This window comes from Chrysemys picta, chromosome 1 (genome assembly GCF_011386835.1).
Source record: "Chrysemys picta bellii isolate R12L10 chromosome 1, ASM1138683v2, whole genome shotgun sequence".
In the NCBI taxonomy this organism is placed as follows: Eukaryota; Metazoa; Chordata; order Testudines; family Emydidae; genus Chrysemys; species Chrysemys picta.
Genome location: NC_088791.1, coordinates 252964987 through 252981180, shown reverse-complemented (window position 1 = coordinate 252981180; position 16194 = coordinate 252964987). Strand labels below are relative to the sequence as shown.

The window sequence follows — 16194 nt, the reverse complement described above, 5'->3', positions numbered from 1 at the left end:
CAGGCTCAACGGGTAGTGATCAACGGCTTGATGTCTAGTTGGCAGCCGGGGGTCAGTTTTGTTCATCATCTTCATTAATGATCTGGATGATGGGATGGTTTGCACCCTCAGCAAGTTCGCAGATGACACTAAGCTGCGGGGAGAGTTAGAAATGCTGGAGGGTAGGGATAGGGTCCAGAGTGACCTAGACAAATTGGAGGATTGGGACAAAAGAAATCTGATGAAGTTCAAGAAGGACAAGTGCAGAGTTCTGCACTCAGGACGGAAGAATCCCATGCACTGCTGCAGGCTGGGGACCGACTGGCTAAGCGGCATTTGAGCAGAAAAGGACCTGGGGATTACAGTGGACGAGAAGCTGGATATATGTCAACAGTGTGCCCTTGTTGCCATTTAAAAAGGAAGTTGTATAACTACTATTTTTAGTTCTATTTTCTTTGGACAATTTACTGCCAGTTAAGACAGAAATAAATTGAAAGAGAATCAAAAATAGTTGTATTTTAAGTTTTATTTTCTTTAACTGAAATAATTGTTACCAGAAATCATCATACTCTGCAGTTTGACCTGTCATCCTTTGATGTGTCTATGTAAGATGAGATCAAATAGCTTCCATAATTACTTTTAGTAATTTTCGTATACACTTAGCTAAACTTTGTTAAGGTTTACAGCATTATAGAAAAATAACATAGGATTATTTTTGGAGCCTGATTCTGATCTTGTTCATACCATAGTCTATTAAAAATAGCACCACTGAAGTCAATGAAATTACACTAGTTTAAAACAGATTATCAATGAGTTTAGGAATTTTACACAAGTGTTTGCCAAAGCACCACCACAAAAAGATTGAAGAGAAACAAGATTATATAGTTTAACATGTAAAAATGATGTGCAACTTGATTCTGCCTTTTCAACACACAACCCTTATTGACATGTAGCTTGATGATAATAATAATAATAATTAATAATTAATAGATTGCAGATAAAATATCAAAAGCACCTAAGTGATTTAACAGTCTTTATCCCATTAACTTTCAATGCGACTTAGGAGCATTTGAATATTTTCCCCCACACTTCTGTATTTTCCTTCCTAAGTTCTCAACCTCTTTACAAACATTAATTAAGCCTCACACTAGGCCCTGTGAGGTAGGCAAGGAATATACAAAGATAATTTCATCAACAGTGATGTGCAGTCACCTCTGAAGTGGAGCTCAGCAGCTGTGTATCAGTGCAAAACAACCATATTCCACAATTTAAAACAGGAAGTGAAGGAGGTTATTATAGCCAACTGAAATTGAAGGAAGAATTTAGATAAGCATATATTATATATATTGGATTTGGAATTTTGCCAGGACACGAGAGTTAACACTGGAGTTAACAACCTTAGTCTTACAAAAAGTGCCATAGAAATTTTAATAAGTGTCAGGAGCCATCTTAGTTTCATATTCCACATGGAAGACAGCAATAGCAGCACAATACTCCCACCACCACCCTTGTAGGGAACTGATTCCATATTTAGTCAAGGGGAAGAGTTCCATATAGTGTATCACAGGCACTACTTCCTACTGCATCTATAATAAGCAGTCTTTAGAGGGCCCCCTTCAAGCACTGGCCTAGGGTGAGCTTGCTTAGTGGTGAGATCTGAGGGTGCCATAGCACAAATTGGTAGGGCTGTGGAAAATCATCTAGAGCAGGGGTGGCCAAATTTACTGACCCTCTGAGCCACATACAACAATCTTCAGAAGTTTGAGAGCCAGGGTGTGCCTGCTGGGGTGCGGGGTTTCAGCCCTGCTCCTGCTGAAGTCTTGAGCTTTGGCAGGTGTGTCCTATGGGGCTGAAGCCCTGAGCCCCACCTCCCTGTTGGGCAGAAGCCAGAGGTGATGTGGCGGGGGGACGGGGGGGGGAGGACGTGGGGTCACATGCCCCCCCAGATTTTTGCCAGTGTTTGCTGACCCTGCTATGTCACATGGTGCTGCTGGGCCCCCTCCCTGCATGGCAGCTGCTGGAGCCGACAAATTGGGAGCTGTGGCTGTGTGGAGAATCAGTGGCAAACAGCTGGGCACTGCAGAGGGAGCCTCTCTTTTGCTGCTGCCTCTCCCTATGGAGCTAACACCTGGGTGCTTCAGTGACGGCTGCTGAAGGTAAGAGGGGGAGCATGCCTAGGAGGTTGTGACTCAAGCTCTTGGGGGTGGGGGGGCTTTAAATTGTGCCCCACCCCCACTCTCAGCAAGAACCAATCATCTCTGGCAGAAGCCCTGAGCTCCCCTCGCCCCCTCTCCCCCCTCCGAGTCTGGTAGGCAGAACATGGGGGAAGGTCCACGAGCCACACTTTAACTGTAAAAGAGCCGCATGCTACTTGTGAGCTATGGTTTGGCCACCCCTGGTCAAGTGCATCTACACGGACTCATAATGAACACTACATCTTATATTCCATGTGTTATCAGTGTATTTTGTGTTTCAGAGGGTATTGGAAAATTATTTGTGGACCAATAATAGATAAAATCCTGGCCTCATTGAAGTCACAGGCAAAACTCCCCTTAACTACAATGGAATTTTAGCCAATTTTATTGTTGATTTTTATACTGACCTCCTTTGTAAAGTGCTTTGAGATTTGCTTGTTACACGTGCTGTCTATTATTATTACTCTTATACAGTTAATTTAAAACCATCTATGGGCGTGATCCTGAACCCGTGACATCTATAGCAAAGCTCCCTTTGATTTCCATGGCTTCAGGATTTTGCCCTGTATTTGCTAATTTGGATGGTTCTCATTTTAATTTACTGTGTGACTGCTTTAACTCCACCTGTCTGTAATAAACATAATTGGCAGGCATACAATAAACAGGATACAGAAAAGCTACTACTTGATTGAAACATGCTGTAATAGATTAAACTACAGCCTAGTCTGAAACCCCCTCCACAAAATAAATTATGCAGCAGTTCTGCAGGTTTCCTGGAACATGCATGTGGACTGTACTCTATATTTTCAGTACACACATGCAGCAAGACTATAGTGGGGTCTGTGACTTGATAATCCTTCTCTACTGAAGCTGACTAAGGTTTTTTTAATTTTATACCTCCATTAACACAAGGTTTACATAAAGCAGAGGTAATCTCACTACTTATAGTAAATCATTGTTATTAGAACGTTTTGTTTACACACTGTAATATCACACATTGGTCCTGATGTTTTATAATTACTTCCCATTTACCGCAAACTGAGGCTAGGTCTACACTACCCGCCTGAATTGGCGGATAGAAATCGACCTCTCGGGGATCGATTTATCGCGTCCCGTTGGGACGCAACAATCGATCCCCGAATCGACGCGCTTACTCCACCAGCAGAGGTGGGAGTAAGCGCCGTCGACGGGAAGCCGCAGAGGTCGATTTTGCCGCCGTCCCTACAGCGGGGTAAGTCGGCTGCGATACGTCAAATTCAGCTACACTATTCGCGTAGCTGAATTTGCGTATCTTAAATCGACCCCCCCCCCCCGTAGTGAAGACCTGCCCTGAGTAATAATTTTGTAGAAGAGGGAGAGACTGGGTCAGATTTTACTCGCAGCCACACTGGTGAAAATCCAGAGCAATGCCACTAAAATCAATGGGGCAGAGAGAAGTGAGAGCACCTCTGATTTCAGTCTCGTCACTTAACAGTGAGCTTTTCACAGTGCAGAGGCTAAAAAGAAGAGAGGGAGATACATAGGTGTGGAGAAAAGCAGGAAGAACCTCGGAGATCAAAATTCCACCAGCTTATGGATTTGTCACAGTTTCATTGTTGTTGGCAGGTTTTTTAATCAGAACTGGCAAGTGGATAAAAATCCATTAGCCTACATGATGAACATACAGAGCTAGAAAAATATTTAAAATCTTGAAATATTACATTGTTTATAGAATGACCTTTTTTAATAAGCATTGGTCTCACTAGGGCAGCACTCTCTGATGAAGCTTGGAAAGTTCAGGGCTCTTTTCTTTTGCTTGAAGAATTTACTTGAATATTTTGTGCAAACACTAAAGGCCAAGTGCCTAATTCAACAGAAAATGTCATCAGTGTCTGAATCCTCATGTCAAACCTTGCAGGGTTTATTGGTGAAGCTTGGTCTTTGCAGTGGTTTCTGGCTCAAATAGATCTGCTATCTTCTGTCCTTGTTTCACAACAATATCAAGGTTAGTTTCATTAGCAATTATCATAGCCACTTTTCCCTTGGCTTTTGCAGGTAAGTTTATGACTCTGCTTGGGATCAGCACTCCTCCAGGAGATTTCCTCCAAATGACTGCTATATAATTTCAAGTGTCTTCTTACTGTCTTTCAGGCAGATACTTACATCAAGCAATTTTTTTCTCACTCCTTGCCAGTACCACTTAGGGTGCCTTGTCTGCATACATTAGTGTTCCCACTAGTAACTCGACTATCTTCCTTGCAGTTCTCTATGCTCTCTTGGCTGCAGCACAAAATGCATGGTTTCTCAGGGTGTTCAGGTATTGCTCCCCCTCCGTAATTGGAGAGTACCCTGAAAAGTCTAGAGTTGGTCCTTAACAGCACGGACACATCAGGGTCAGGGTATATTAGTACTGCAGTATCCACTTCACTTCCTCAGGAAATTCCAGGTATACGATGACATATCTTTGGGCATTCATCCTCTCTAAGGCCACATGGGCCTACTCCATTCAGAAGCTGTATTGACAAGTGCCTAAAACCTTCTGGTAGAAGAAGAGGAATATAATAGGCACTTGGGATCCAGTGTCAAGCACAGCTTTACATTTTATCCTTTCAATCAAACAGTGACCTATGCCAGAGGACCTATCAGCCCTCCGTGGATATGTCTGGGTCCTGGGGACCTAGGTGGCAGCCTTCCCAAGCCCTTCTGCAGTTTCCGATTCCTCCCAACTGATCCTGGTTCATTGTTAAAGCAACTTATTCCTTCGCTCTTTTCTCCGATTTAAAAAAATCACTTGTATACTGTGTAAAAACCCAACAATAAGCAGTGCTATATATGTAAGGAAGCTTTGGTTGTATTTCTAACCCTTCTGCCAGGTGGAGCCAGCAGCAACCAGGGCTGGGTTCAATATCTAGTGGTTCCTTTCCATCGATACAACACAGAACCGGCTTGAGTGCCCACCCAGTAACCTGGGAAAATTACACACCACTCCTGGGCGCCTTTGAGAGGCAATACTTCCCCTCTTGCAAGCACAGAATCTGAGTGTAGAAAAGACACTTTTAATAAAAGGAGGGAATAACTCGGAGTTAATTTGGGAAAACACCGTGAACAGGGTTCATAAACATAAACCGTGAGTAAAAGACCCACCCCAAGTAGGTTGGACAGTGCCCTTTTCCCCTCAGGTCCTTAAATCCAGGAACCCAAAAGTCCCTTTCACATGCCCGACCCTTCTCTGCACCCCACTCACAGTTGCTGTCCTTGGTCAGTGCAGTCTCAGAGTTCAGAGGTGCATCTGCAGAGTTCACCTCCCACCCTGGGTGTGGGGTAAAGAGGCATCTTACTTGCTCCACTGGCCTCTCACCGGCCACCTGCTCACCATTCTCATCGCGCTCCTCCACCAGCCACCCAGCTGGCTGCTCCTTGCACCTTATCACCGCCGCCCTGCTGGCTGTTTGTTGTGCCTCCTGCCACCACCCTGCTGGCTGCTCATCACGCCTCTTCACTGCTGCCCAGCTCATTACTCATTCGCCAGCTGACTGTCAGTCACTTTCTGCCTCTCTGCCGTGACCTCTGCACATCAATCTCTCAGCGATTTTCAGCTCTTTTGCACAGTGGGCAGAAACACTGCCCCATCTCAAGTTATTTCAGTTCTCAGTGATTTTAGCTTTTAGCAGGCAGGACAGAAATACAGTCCTACCACATCTAGTTTCAGCTCTGATTAAGCAATTAAAATAACAAAAGAGGCTCTTAATGAAGCCTATTTAGCTCTATTCTTTGGACAGTGGGGAAGAACAGGTTAAGCTAGTTTAGAGAGGGCAGGGGGAGAGTGTGTGCAGCCTCCTGACCAAGACTCATGTTCCCAACCCTCTTACTTTCACAGGGCTCTGGCAGTCGCGCCCCTGGCTCAATGAGGTCCTCTCCGCTAAGGGTGACTTCCTCCCCATTTGGAACAGGTTAAACACAGTCCTGCTTCCCTGCATTTCCACAATAATCACAACATTGATAAGAGCATTTCACTACCCCTGCATTCAGTACTAATGTGATCTGTGACCCAACACCAGCCAAGTTGATTACAATGAGCAAAACACCGCTCCATCTGCTGAATATCTAAGCAAATCTAAGCAAAGCAGGAGCAAACTGTATTTACGTAACCACACCCAGAGTCTCTCCCCCTCCAAGATAGCTGTCAGGGAAACATTCATTCAGACCCTGCTTACATCCTCCCCTCACCCCCCTGCCGAGAATTTGTCATCCTGGCAAATCATGCTCCAGATTATATCAACTGCATGAGTTCTCCTCAAAGGGTCTGAGGAAACCCACTATGGCTGCCACAACCCTGTGAGCTAATATATCACTTCCTCACTAACCATTGCAGGTGCATCGTAAGTTATCCCATTTACTGGCCTTATAACCCTGTCACGCCTATTGAGAGTGGGCATGGCAGGGGCAGTGGGGACTTCTTCTGGGGATGATGAGGGTTCCCTTGAGGGTACTCCCTCTACTGGCACAGGCCCCTGCATCTCTTGCCCAGGTACTGGAATATCCAGGTCACCAGAGGTACCTACCACTTGTATGTCCTCTCTGTTCAGCCACCTAGGCATGTCATCACATGCCTGTTTTTCTTCCAGGAAGTCTGGGAATGTTAGTGAGGCAAGCTCATTGTCTTAGACTGGTCTCATCATTGATGGGGGGTTGCCAGCAACAGGCCTAAATGCTTCTGCCCTGGGGTTTAGAGCTGAAGAAGTGGAGCTTTCACTGGGTTCTTCTGATGGAGGCCGGAATCTGGTCTCCATTCTAGGATACTCCATGGTAGTGTCCTCCTCCTCAGACTCTCTCTCAGATGTGCTAGATAAGGGTGGATTAGCCCCCACAGGGCCCACTGCACGTGTTGGGTAGTGGATTTGGTCTAGCACCCATTTTCTGCCCATATCCCATGTCATGGTGCATCCCATAAGGGGCGCCTACCAATTCCCCCACAGATAGTAGGAGGTTTCTATGTACCATCTTTATTTGCCCTGGCCCTGTCTCAGGTTTAATCTTGTAGATCGGCAGATCTCCCAGCTTTTCCACTACCAGGTAAGGTATTGCCTTCCATCTGTCAGCAATCTTATGTTCTCCGGCAACACCCACATTTCATAGCAGAACTCTGTCCCCTGGATGGAGCTCCTGCATCATACTAGTGCGTGTTACTATCTGAGTTATTCTGGGCAGCAGCCATAGCCAAGCGATAAGCATCCTGAAGTTTTTCTCATAGTCAGGAAACATAGTGCAAATGTGTCTCATAGCTTTCTCCATCCTCTGATATCCCAAAGCACAGGTCTATGCTTTAATTTTTGAAAATATTTTATTATGCAAGAGAATGATGTATGTAAAAGCTACAAGGATGTTAACTTAAAAGCATTCTTGAATTATAATTAATATGGTATCGGGGATGTCACTCTATCCTTAATTACTTTTTAGTGAAGCATTCACTTTCCTGTTCTCTGCTCTTTGATTGCTTCTATATTTTCTGGCAAACGTAGGGTTGCCAACTTTCTAATCACACAAAACCAAACACCCCTTCCCCAAGGCCTCACCCCTACTCCTTCTCTGAGGCCCTGCCCTGCTCATTCCATCTCCCCTCCTTCCGACGCTTGCTCTGCCCCACTCTCACTGACTTTCACCAGACTGGGGCTAGGGTTACTAACTTTCTACTTGCACAAAACCAAACACCCTTGCCCCACCCCGCCCCGCCCTGCCCATCCTCCAAGGCCCCACCCATGCCCCTCCCCTTCTCTGAGGCCCCACCCCCTGATCACTCCATCCCCTCCCTCTGTCACTCGCTCTCCCCACCCTCACTCACTCGCTCATTTTCACCAGGTTGGCTCAGGGGGCTGGGGTGTGGGAGGGGGTGAGGGCTCTGGCTGGGAGTGCATGCTCTGGAGTGGAGCTAGGGCTAAGGGGTTTGGGTTACAAGAGGGGGTTCCGGACTGGATCAAGGGGTTGGGCTGCGGGGGGCTGTGAGGGCTCTGGCTGGGGGTGCAGACTCTGGGTGGGGATGAGGGCTTTGGGGTATAGGAGGGTGCTCCGGGCTGGGACCGAGGGGTTCGGAGGGCGGGACAGGGATCAGGACTGGGCCAGGGAATTGGGGCCCAGGAAGGGGTCTGGGTGCTGGCTCTGGGCGGCACTTACCTTAATCAGCTCCCAGAAGCAGCAGCATGTGCCCCCTCTGGCTCCTACACGGAGATGCGGCCAGGTGGCTCTGCGTGCTGCCCCATCTGCAGGTGCCACTCCCGCAGCTCCCATGGGCCGCAGTTCCCAGCCAATGGGAGCTGCAGGGGCGGTGCTTGGGGCAGGGGCAGTGTGCAGAGCCCTCTGGCTGCCCCTACACGTAGGAGCCAGAGCGGGGACATGCCATTGTTTCCCGGGAGCCGCACGCCATGGAGGCTAGCAGGGAACTTGCCAGCCCCGCTGCGCAGCGCCACCGACCAGACAGTCAACGGCCCGGTCAGCGAGCCTCCAGGATCCTTTTTTGACTGGGTGTTCCAGTCAAAAACTGAACACCTGGTCACCCTAGGCAAACACTGCATCTTTTTAACTATGAAGTATATACTTTGTCTGAATTTCAGTTGTACAGTAATTTATTACAAAGTATTCAGATGCAGATGCAAGGTTAATATCCATTTAATAGAGAAGCATGTCCTGTTTTTAATTTTTCTGAATAGGAATTTTTTTAGCAACATTATCAAACATTGACATGTTATATTTATTATTTACACAATGGCTTTAATGAATGAGTCATAGATCAGATTTAATTATTATGTCCAAAAATGATAAGAACTGAAAACAAGAACTGAAATTCATCTATGGTGAATTATTTGATCCCTATAATTATAAGAAGGAAGCACAGCCCAGGTGTCTTCTGGTAACTAAGTATAATACTCCTGAGAACCTGAGTGCACTGCCAGTTACAATGTGTTTCTACTCAAAAAACAGTTTGTGTAAAGTGAAAACACAACTGCCCAGCACCGTGCTTATTCTAAAATATAGTTGGGTATTTACAATCACCTACATGTAGAAAGATGGTGTATGTTGTGTTTGATGTTGGTACAGGCAGCATAATTGGTCTAACAGGAGGGAGAAAAAGTAAATACAGAGCTTAGTACATTGCCTCTCAGGATAGGACACTGATTGTTATATTTGCTAGGATCAAAGTCTGAAGATGAAAGAGAGCAAGGATGTCACCAACCGTTTAAAAAGGAGAAGCCATTTCTAATTAGCAGGACTGCTCTCCTTTTCTTGTTCGTTATATGGAGGGTGTCACCAAGAAGAAGCAGCTCTGAATTTCAGATTAGCCTCAAATAATTTTGCTTCTGTCTTGTGCATAACATGGGCAGTTATTCCTCTCCACACAGTGACTAATGTAGTACACCTCGATTGCTTTCAGTCAGCAGGATGGTAATTTTGTCTACTTATTCTATCTTTTAAAAAAGAAAAGATTTCTGTATATGGTGAAATCTTCAAAGCTGACTTATTCACCTACCACGTCTTGATGTATGCTATTTTCTCATAGATGTCAACATGCTGGTTTGATAGAAAACTGAGATTTTTTTTTTTAATGCAGTAACTTTGCTGGTTTTTTTTCTGGATAGAGGCTAATTTGCAATGATTTTCCTGTAAAAGTTAGTATGTAAACTCTGATCCTACAAATTCTTATGCATATGCCATGTTTACTGGCCTAACTGTGCCTCTGAGTCCTCTTGGTCTCTTTGAGTGTGTGCCTTCTAAGGTCTCAGGCCTCAAGCCCTCACCTCTTTCAGGAGGGAATCACATGATTCTCCAACTCTCAGATCAAGCCTTGGGTTGCACTCCCTCCACAACAATCCTGACTTTTGTCCAGCACCCTTGGACTCTGGTAGGTCTAAGTTCCCTTAACTCACAATCCATTTCCCCTTTGTCTGGGAGAGGTTCCTTTAAAACTGCTTAATCTTTTTGGTCACCCCGTTTCCCAGAGATTGTTACTTTTTAACTGTTTATAGCCCTTTTATCTAATTTCTAGCCTTGGCAGAACAAGGCTTGCAATGTGTTGGAGATGGCATGTAAGATCTTTGAAACAATAGCTTTCCTCATTGGCTTTCAAGTGTGTTCTGGGGCCATTGTCTTCCTCTTTGTTCTTCCCACAACCCCCCATGCAGCTAGATCAGGGATCGGCAACCTTTGCACGTGGCCCACCAGGGTAAGCCCCCTGGCGGGCTGGGCCAGTTTGTTTACCTGCCGCGTTTGCAGGTTTGGCTAATCGCGGCTCCCACTGGCCGCAGTTCGCCAATCCAGGCCAATGGGGGCTGTGGGAAGTGGCAGCCAGCACATCGCTCAGCCCACGCCGCTTCCTGTAGCCCCCATTGGCTTGGAGTGGCGAACTGCGGCCAGTGGGAGGCGCGATTGGCCAAACCTGTGGACGCAGCAGGTATACAAACTGGCCCGGCCTGCCAGGGAGCTTACCCTAGCGGGCCACGTGCCAAAGGTTGCTGATCCCTGAGTTAGATCAATGCATTCATCCACAAAAGTCTTGTAACCTATTGTGACATCACCCAGGGTACAATCTGAACTGTGAGATCATTGTGCCCCCTTTAATTCTCCAGTCTGATGTGCACTATGCCCTGCTTTGCTGTGTGAGCTGACATCCTATCACGCACCCCAGCCTCTAGCATGCAAGCCACCCCCAGACATATACCAGAGTGCTATGCCCAGCCACTCTTGAATTACATATAGGACAACATTAATATATCCCTAGTCCCAGCCTTGCACCCCAGAAATGTGCTGTCTTGTTCCATTCAGTTACTTACTGAGCTGTACAAGCTCATAAGGTCTGCCAGTTTAACAAAGAAATTGACCATGCACCAGCCATTGTAACCTGAGTAGATTCCCCAAACCCTTCAGTCAAAAACACACAGGTTTAGATTAAATACAAAACAGATTTATTAACTATAGAAAGATAGATTTTAAGTGATTAAGTGATGTTGGCATAGAAGATCAGAGCAGGTTACTAAAGGAAATAAAATACAAAATTGCACCCTAATTCTTAAACTTTACCATGCTAATAATTCTAAAAGTGAAAGGATTTCTCTCACCCAAAACTTCACGGCGGTTCTTGCTAACTGGAATGCCTTCTAGTTAGGACCAGCCCCTGCCATAGTCTCAGTAGAGTTTCTTTGCCTTCCTGATGATCTTGCTTCCTTGTATAGAGATGGGGGAGGAGAGGCAGGTGAAGTAATGGTGTCATTGTCCCCTGTTTATATTCTTCTCCTCTCTTTCAAGAATACCCCCCTGCTGGGTACAGACACTCAGTCCCCATTGAAATGTATAGGTCTACTCACATGTGTAAAACTAAGCCTGTACATAAGTATTTGCGAGATTTGGACTTTAGTCTTTCCCCATGTCAGTGAAAAAAGAGCAAAAGAGGAGAGTTTACAATTACAATTTATTTGTAGAAAAGTTGTCAGTTACAAAGTAAGGTCTCAACCTGCTCCCACCAAAGTCTATTGCAAAACTGCTACTGGCTTCCATGTGAGTAGCATTGGGCCCCATGTTGTCTAAAAGAAAAGAGAGATCTGCTATTTTGTTTCTGCCGCAGTTTGCTTTGCAATAACAAGAATAAGCGGGACTTAAAACAGTTCACTACCCATTTTGGAATTATTCTTCCCTCCCCTGCCCCCATGCCCAGCTAAAATCCCTAAAAGCCTTGTCGGGGCAGCCGCAGAAAATTTGGGCATGGATTGGGTTAAACATTTCCAGCTGGAGAGTGTGTAGCTGTAATTAGCCAACTGAAAGAAAGTAGATAAATGCCCACAAACATAAAGTCCTCCCAAAACACAGTGCTGATAATGACATGACATTCAGTTATGTGTTCACAGAAAGAAACTAACTACTGCTTGTGATGAAGGCAGATTTTGCTTTGCTGTGAAGTACCCACTTGTGGTGTAGAGGATATCAGTTACCAAAGAGGGGAGGCTCTTTTAGACATGTGTATAATTGCTGCTATCGATTTCAAAGCTTTGGGGGCATTCAGTAGCAGGCATTTTGTAAAAGACTCTCAGGGTGACATTTGAGACACTGCATGTTTGCAGATACTGGATAGTTTGAAATCTCTCTTTTAGAAAAGATTGGTAGTACTGGTCTCTTAGCACCACTCCAGGAATATGTATTTTTAGTTCACGAGATAGAACAAAAGTGATAGAGGTGCTAAAAATGTTTCTTTGAGCTCCTGATCATGACTTTGGAACAACTGAAGTAGAGACAGATTCCTGGAAAATATGTAGTAAATGTATAGGCTGTGAATGATATGAATCCATATAATATTTTACATAAGAACTAGTGCAAAATAAGATATTATATTTATATAACACCTTCCAGCCTGAGTTTTTCCAAAGCATTTTACAAATTTAACAAAGGAAAAAAATAGTAAATAATTATACTTGAAATTTTCAAAATATTTTCCAAAAAACCTACACACACAAGGGTCACTGCCTCACTGAAATGCAGCCACTTCAGTGGTGAAATATGGCAGCTTTTTTAACAGACCGCAGCAACATTATATAACAGTTTGGGGCAGGAAGTGAAGACCTAGCCAATTAGAAAGTCACAGGGGGGGATTTTCTGAGTCAGAATCTACCACAATTAATTACCCCTATTGGAATTCGGCTAGAACAACATTGGGGAGAATACCTCTACTGTTGCAAAACATGTGCCATGGGATCTTTAAAGTCTGCTAGTAGTCAGAACCTTAATTATATGTCTCATCCAAAAGAATAGCACTGTCATCTGCTCACAGCATCCTCTTGTACCCACTTAGTTTGGGCATTGGTTCATTACTAACTCAGAGGGAAGAGTACCACTTACGGAATCACCCTTGGCTTTCTTTAGGTCTCTGCAGTTCAAGGACTGATCTAGTTCAGTCCTACTCTTTTTTTTCTAAAACACCTTGGTCACTTAAGAGCCTATGTCCTGTAGAAAAAGAATGGGTTCCGAGGCCACGTAAGTGCTTTGATAATATTACCCATAGTAAAAAATGGACTAAAGGTTAGGATAGGAAAATTTGCAACGTTTGTAGTTTCATGTATGGTAGATTAGTAATCTGCTATCTGAACTCCAGGAACCACATATACCCAATAAGCCCCTCGCTTTCTAACATTAGTGTAAGTCTTAGGGCCAAAACCGTAGCAGTCCTATGTAGTGGGTGACAGAGCTAAACCATCTCACAAGGAGCAGTTCAGAGTTTGTGTCACAGGCCTAGTCTATGGGAGGTGGGGGTGGGAGGGGAGGGGAATTGCAGAATAGCGTAGCTGCGAGAATAGCGTAGCTGAAGTCGACGTATCTTAGATTGACTTACCTCCCGTCCTCACGGCACGGGATCGACGGCCGCAGCTCCCTTGTCGACTCCGCTTCCGCCTCTCACCCTGGTGGAGTTCCAGAGTCGACGGGGAGCACCTTCGGGGATTGATTTATCGCATCTAGACGAGACGCAATAAATCGATCCCCAATATGTTTAATGGTAAAACATAGTAGCCAAGGAATACCAAGCAATGGTAGGTAAATAATATAATGGCTAACAGGGGTCAGGCTGGAGACTCTTGCCTATATGCTCGGGGTCTTACTGATCGCCATATTTGGGGTCGGGAAGGAATTTTCCTCCAGGGTAGATTGGCTGAGCCTCTGGAGGTTTTTCGCCTTCCTCCGCAGCATGGGGCAGGGATCACTAGCAGGAGGGTCTCTGCCAATTGAAGTCACTAAAACACAGGATTGGGGACTTCAACAGCAGAGTCCAGGGAAGGGGTAGGGACGGTTTTGTGGCCTGCAGCATGCAGGGGGTCAGACCAGATGATCATAATGGTCCCTTCTGACCTTAAAGTCTATGAGTCTATGAGATCGATCGCTACCCGCCGATCCGGCGGGTAGTATGGATGTACCCACAGTCTGACCCAGCTTTGCTCATTACATGTGAGCTCTGCTGGGCCTGGGGGCTAGGAGTATGAACCTACCCATTCCCATCCTCCTCCTGTTGTATTCTTTGGTGGGAGAGGAGCAGGAGGGAGTAGATCCAGTGTTCCCAGAGCACATGGAACTCAGGGACAGCTATTATGAGTGGACCCTGCACAACACATGAGCAGGGGGAAGCTTCTTCCTCACCCTACAGCCGCAGCAGGGCCAATCACAATCCAATTACTCTTAGTAAAAAGCAATGGCATCAGCAGAAAGCTGTTATCACTCAGCACTCTGGCATGGGAAAAAAGAAGGAAAATATAAACAAAGTGGGAGATAACAGGCCATAAGATAAATAATCAGCACACAGCCCTCTTCAACAGAAATCCTCATTGATTTCTTTAAAGTTGCACTTGACTTGTGTATGTAAAGTATGAACAAACAAGAAATAAATCAATAAAAGCCCGAGAATAAAATGTGGCAATATTTTCATATCGTGCAATAGAAAATAGCAATCACCCATAGTCTGCTCATGTTTGAATCTCTAGCATCACACTCCCTCTGCACCACAGGAGGCTTTGTGTCTACCTGAAGCTGAAGGAGTCCTTAATCTGCCCCCTCCACATGCAAAACAACCAAAGATTTGCATGGGCCTGTTTTTTTCTTCACAATGGTAACAACTCTCTGTTGAAATGTAATTACTATTCCATTGTTCTTCTTTCCTCATTTGCTGGGCATGTGACTCTAGGGGAAGGAGGTGGAGGGATCCAAAGAGGAGAGGGTTAATATGGAGGGCTGCATGGGGCAAGATTGTCCTGCCCAGCCACTCATGGGGCCCAATTGCATGGGTCACCCAGCCATGGAGTCTTTCAAGCTGCTTCTGGACTGCTGCAAGGATCATGCAGGGGACTCAGGCTGTGATGTAGATGAAGCAGCAGAAGATGCTACTCTTGAGATCATTAGTGACATGAATCACTCAAACAGTTCTTTCTGCTGAGCTCTGTCTTCCTCCCTTAGCCACTGTTCCTCTTCCAGGAACTGCAGAGCAAGTGCCTGCTCCCATGCTGAAACCCTGTCCTCAAGCTGTGCTGCCAGCCTGAGCCTTGCCTTTTGCCTCTCAGCATACCTTTCCTGAAGTCACAAGTCCCTCTGTCTTTGGTACTGGACTTGCTTGTTGGCCCCGTCCACAACCATAAGTTTATCATGGAAACACTTCCTCTTGGAACAGTCTGTGAAGGGACATTGGCTCAGGCTGCTGCTGCGATGTGGGTGAGCTGTAGAGGCTCTGCAGCCAGTAGACATCCAGGGGCCTGGATCAGGATAAAACATGGGCTTATTGTCTCAAAGAACTCACTGCAGGAGCACAGAAAAATTCCTCATGGAATTTTAAGAACATAAAATGATACATTTATCAACTGAACTTCAATATATTGTGAGAAGGATGCGTCAGACCATAGAAGCCTCCTGGATACAGCTTGGTTAATCACAGTGGAAGAATTGCAGGCACAATGGTAAGTTAAAAATCCAAACTGCTTTCTTTATTTTAGAAAATTACAAAACTACTTGGGTTTTTTTGGGGGTGGAGAGGAAGGCTGGAGGAGGAGGAGTATGCTATGAGTGGCCGTGGTACAAAAGCTTTTTCTGTGATTTCAGGCCTTCCACATTTTGGAGGACATAACAGTTCTTGTGGTAATTGACTGACAAGGGGAGGTGTCATTCCAAGAAATCTGCAGTTTATGCCACAGAAGCATAGGCACTGACTCCGTGGGTGCTCTGGGGCTGGAGCACCCATGGGGAAAAATTAGTGGGTGCTCTGTACCCACCGGCAGCCAAGCTCCCCTCACCCCCGCCCCACCTGCTCCTCCCTGAGCGCTCCGAATCCCTGCTCCTCTGCCTATCTCTCAGCGCTTCCCGCCCAACTGCCGCCAAACAGCTGTTTGGGAGTGTTAGCACGCTCTGGGAGGGAGGTGGAGAAGTGGGAATGTGGTGCGCTCGGGGAGGAGGAGGAGAAGAGGCGGGGCTGGGGCAGGGATTTGGGGAAGGGGTTGGAATGGGGCAGGGAGGGGGCCGAGTTGGGGCGGTGACTTTG

General features: G+C 45.8%; 1 long non-coding RNA gene across 3 annotated transcripts in view; it reads right to left on the bottom strand.

Moving 5' to 3' along the window:
• Positions 1-14634, bottom strand: part of LOC135980816 (uncharacterized) — a 35152-nt gene extending 20518 nt beyond the window's left edge. For 2 of the 3 annotated variants that reach the window (XR_010597718.1, XR_010597716.1), the window contains exons 1-2: positions 13516-14634; positions 11258-11362 (exon numbers count right to left, since the gene is read on the bottom strand). This is a non-coding gene — a long non-coding RNA (uncharacterized LOC135980816). The remainder of the gene's footprint in view (positions 1-11257; positions 11363-13515) is intronic. The other variant, XR_010597717.1, reaches the window with a different exon arrangement.
• Between the last annotated feature and the right edge of the window lie 1560 nt (positions 14635-16194).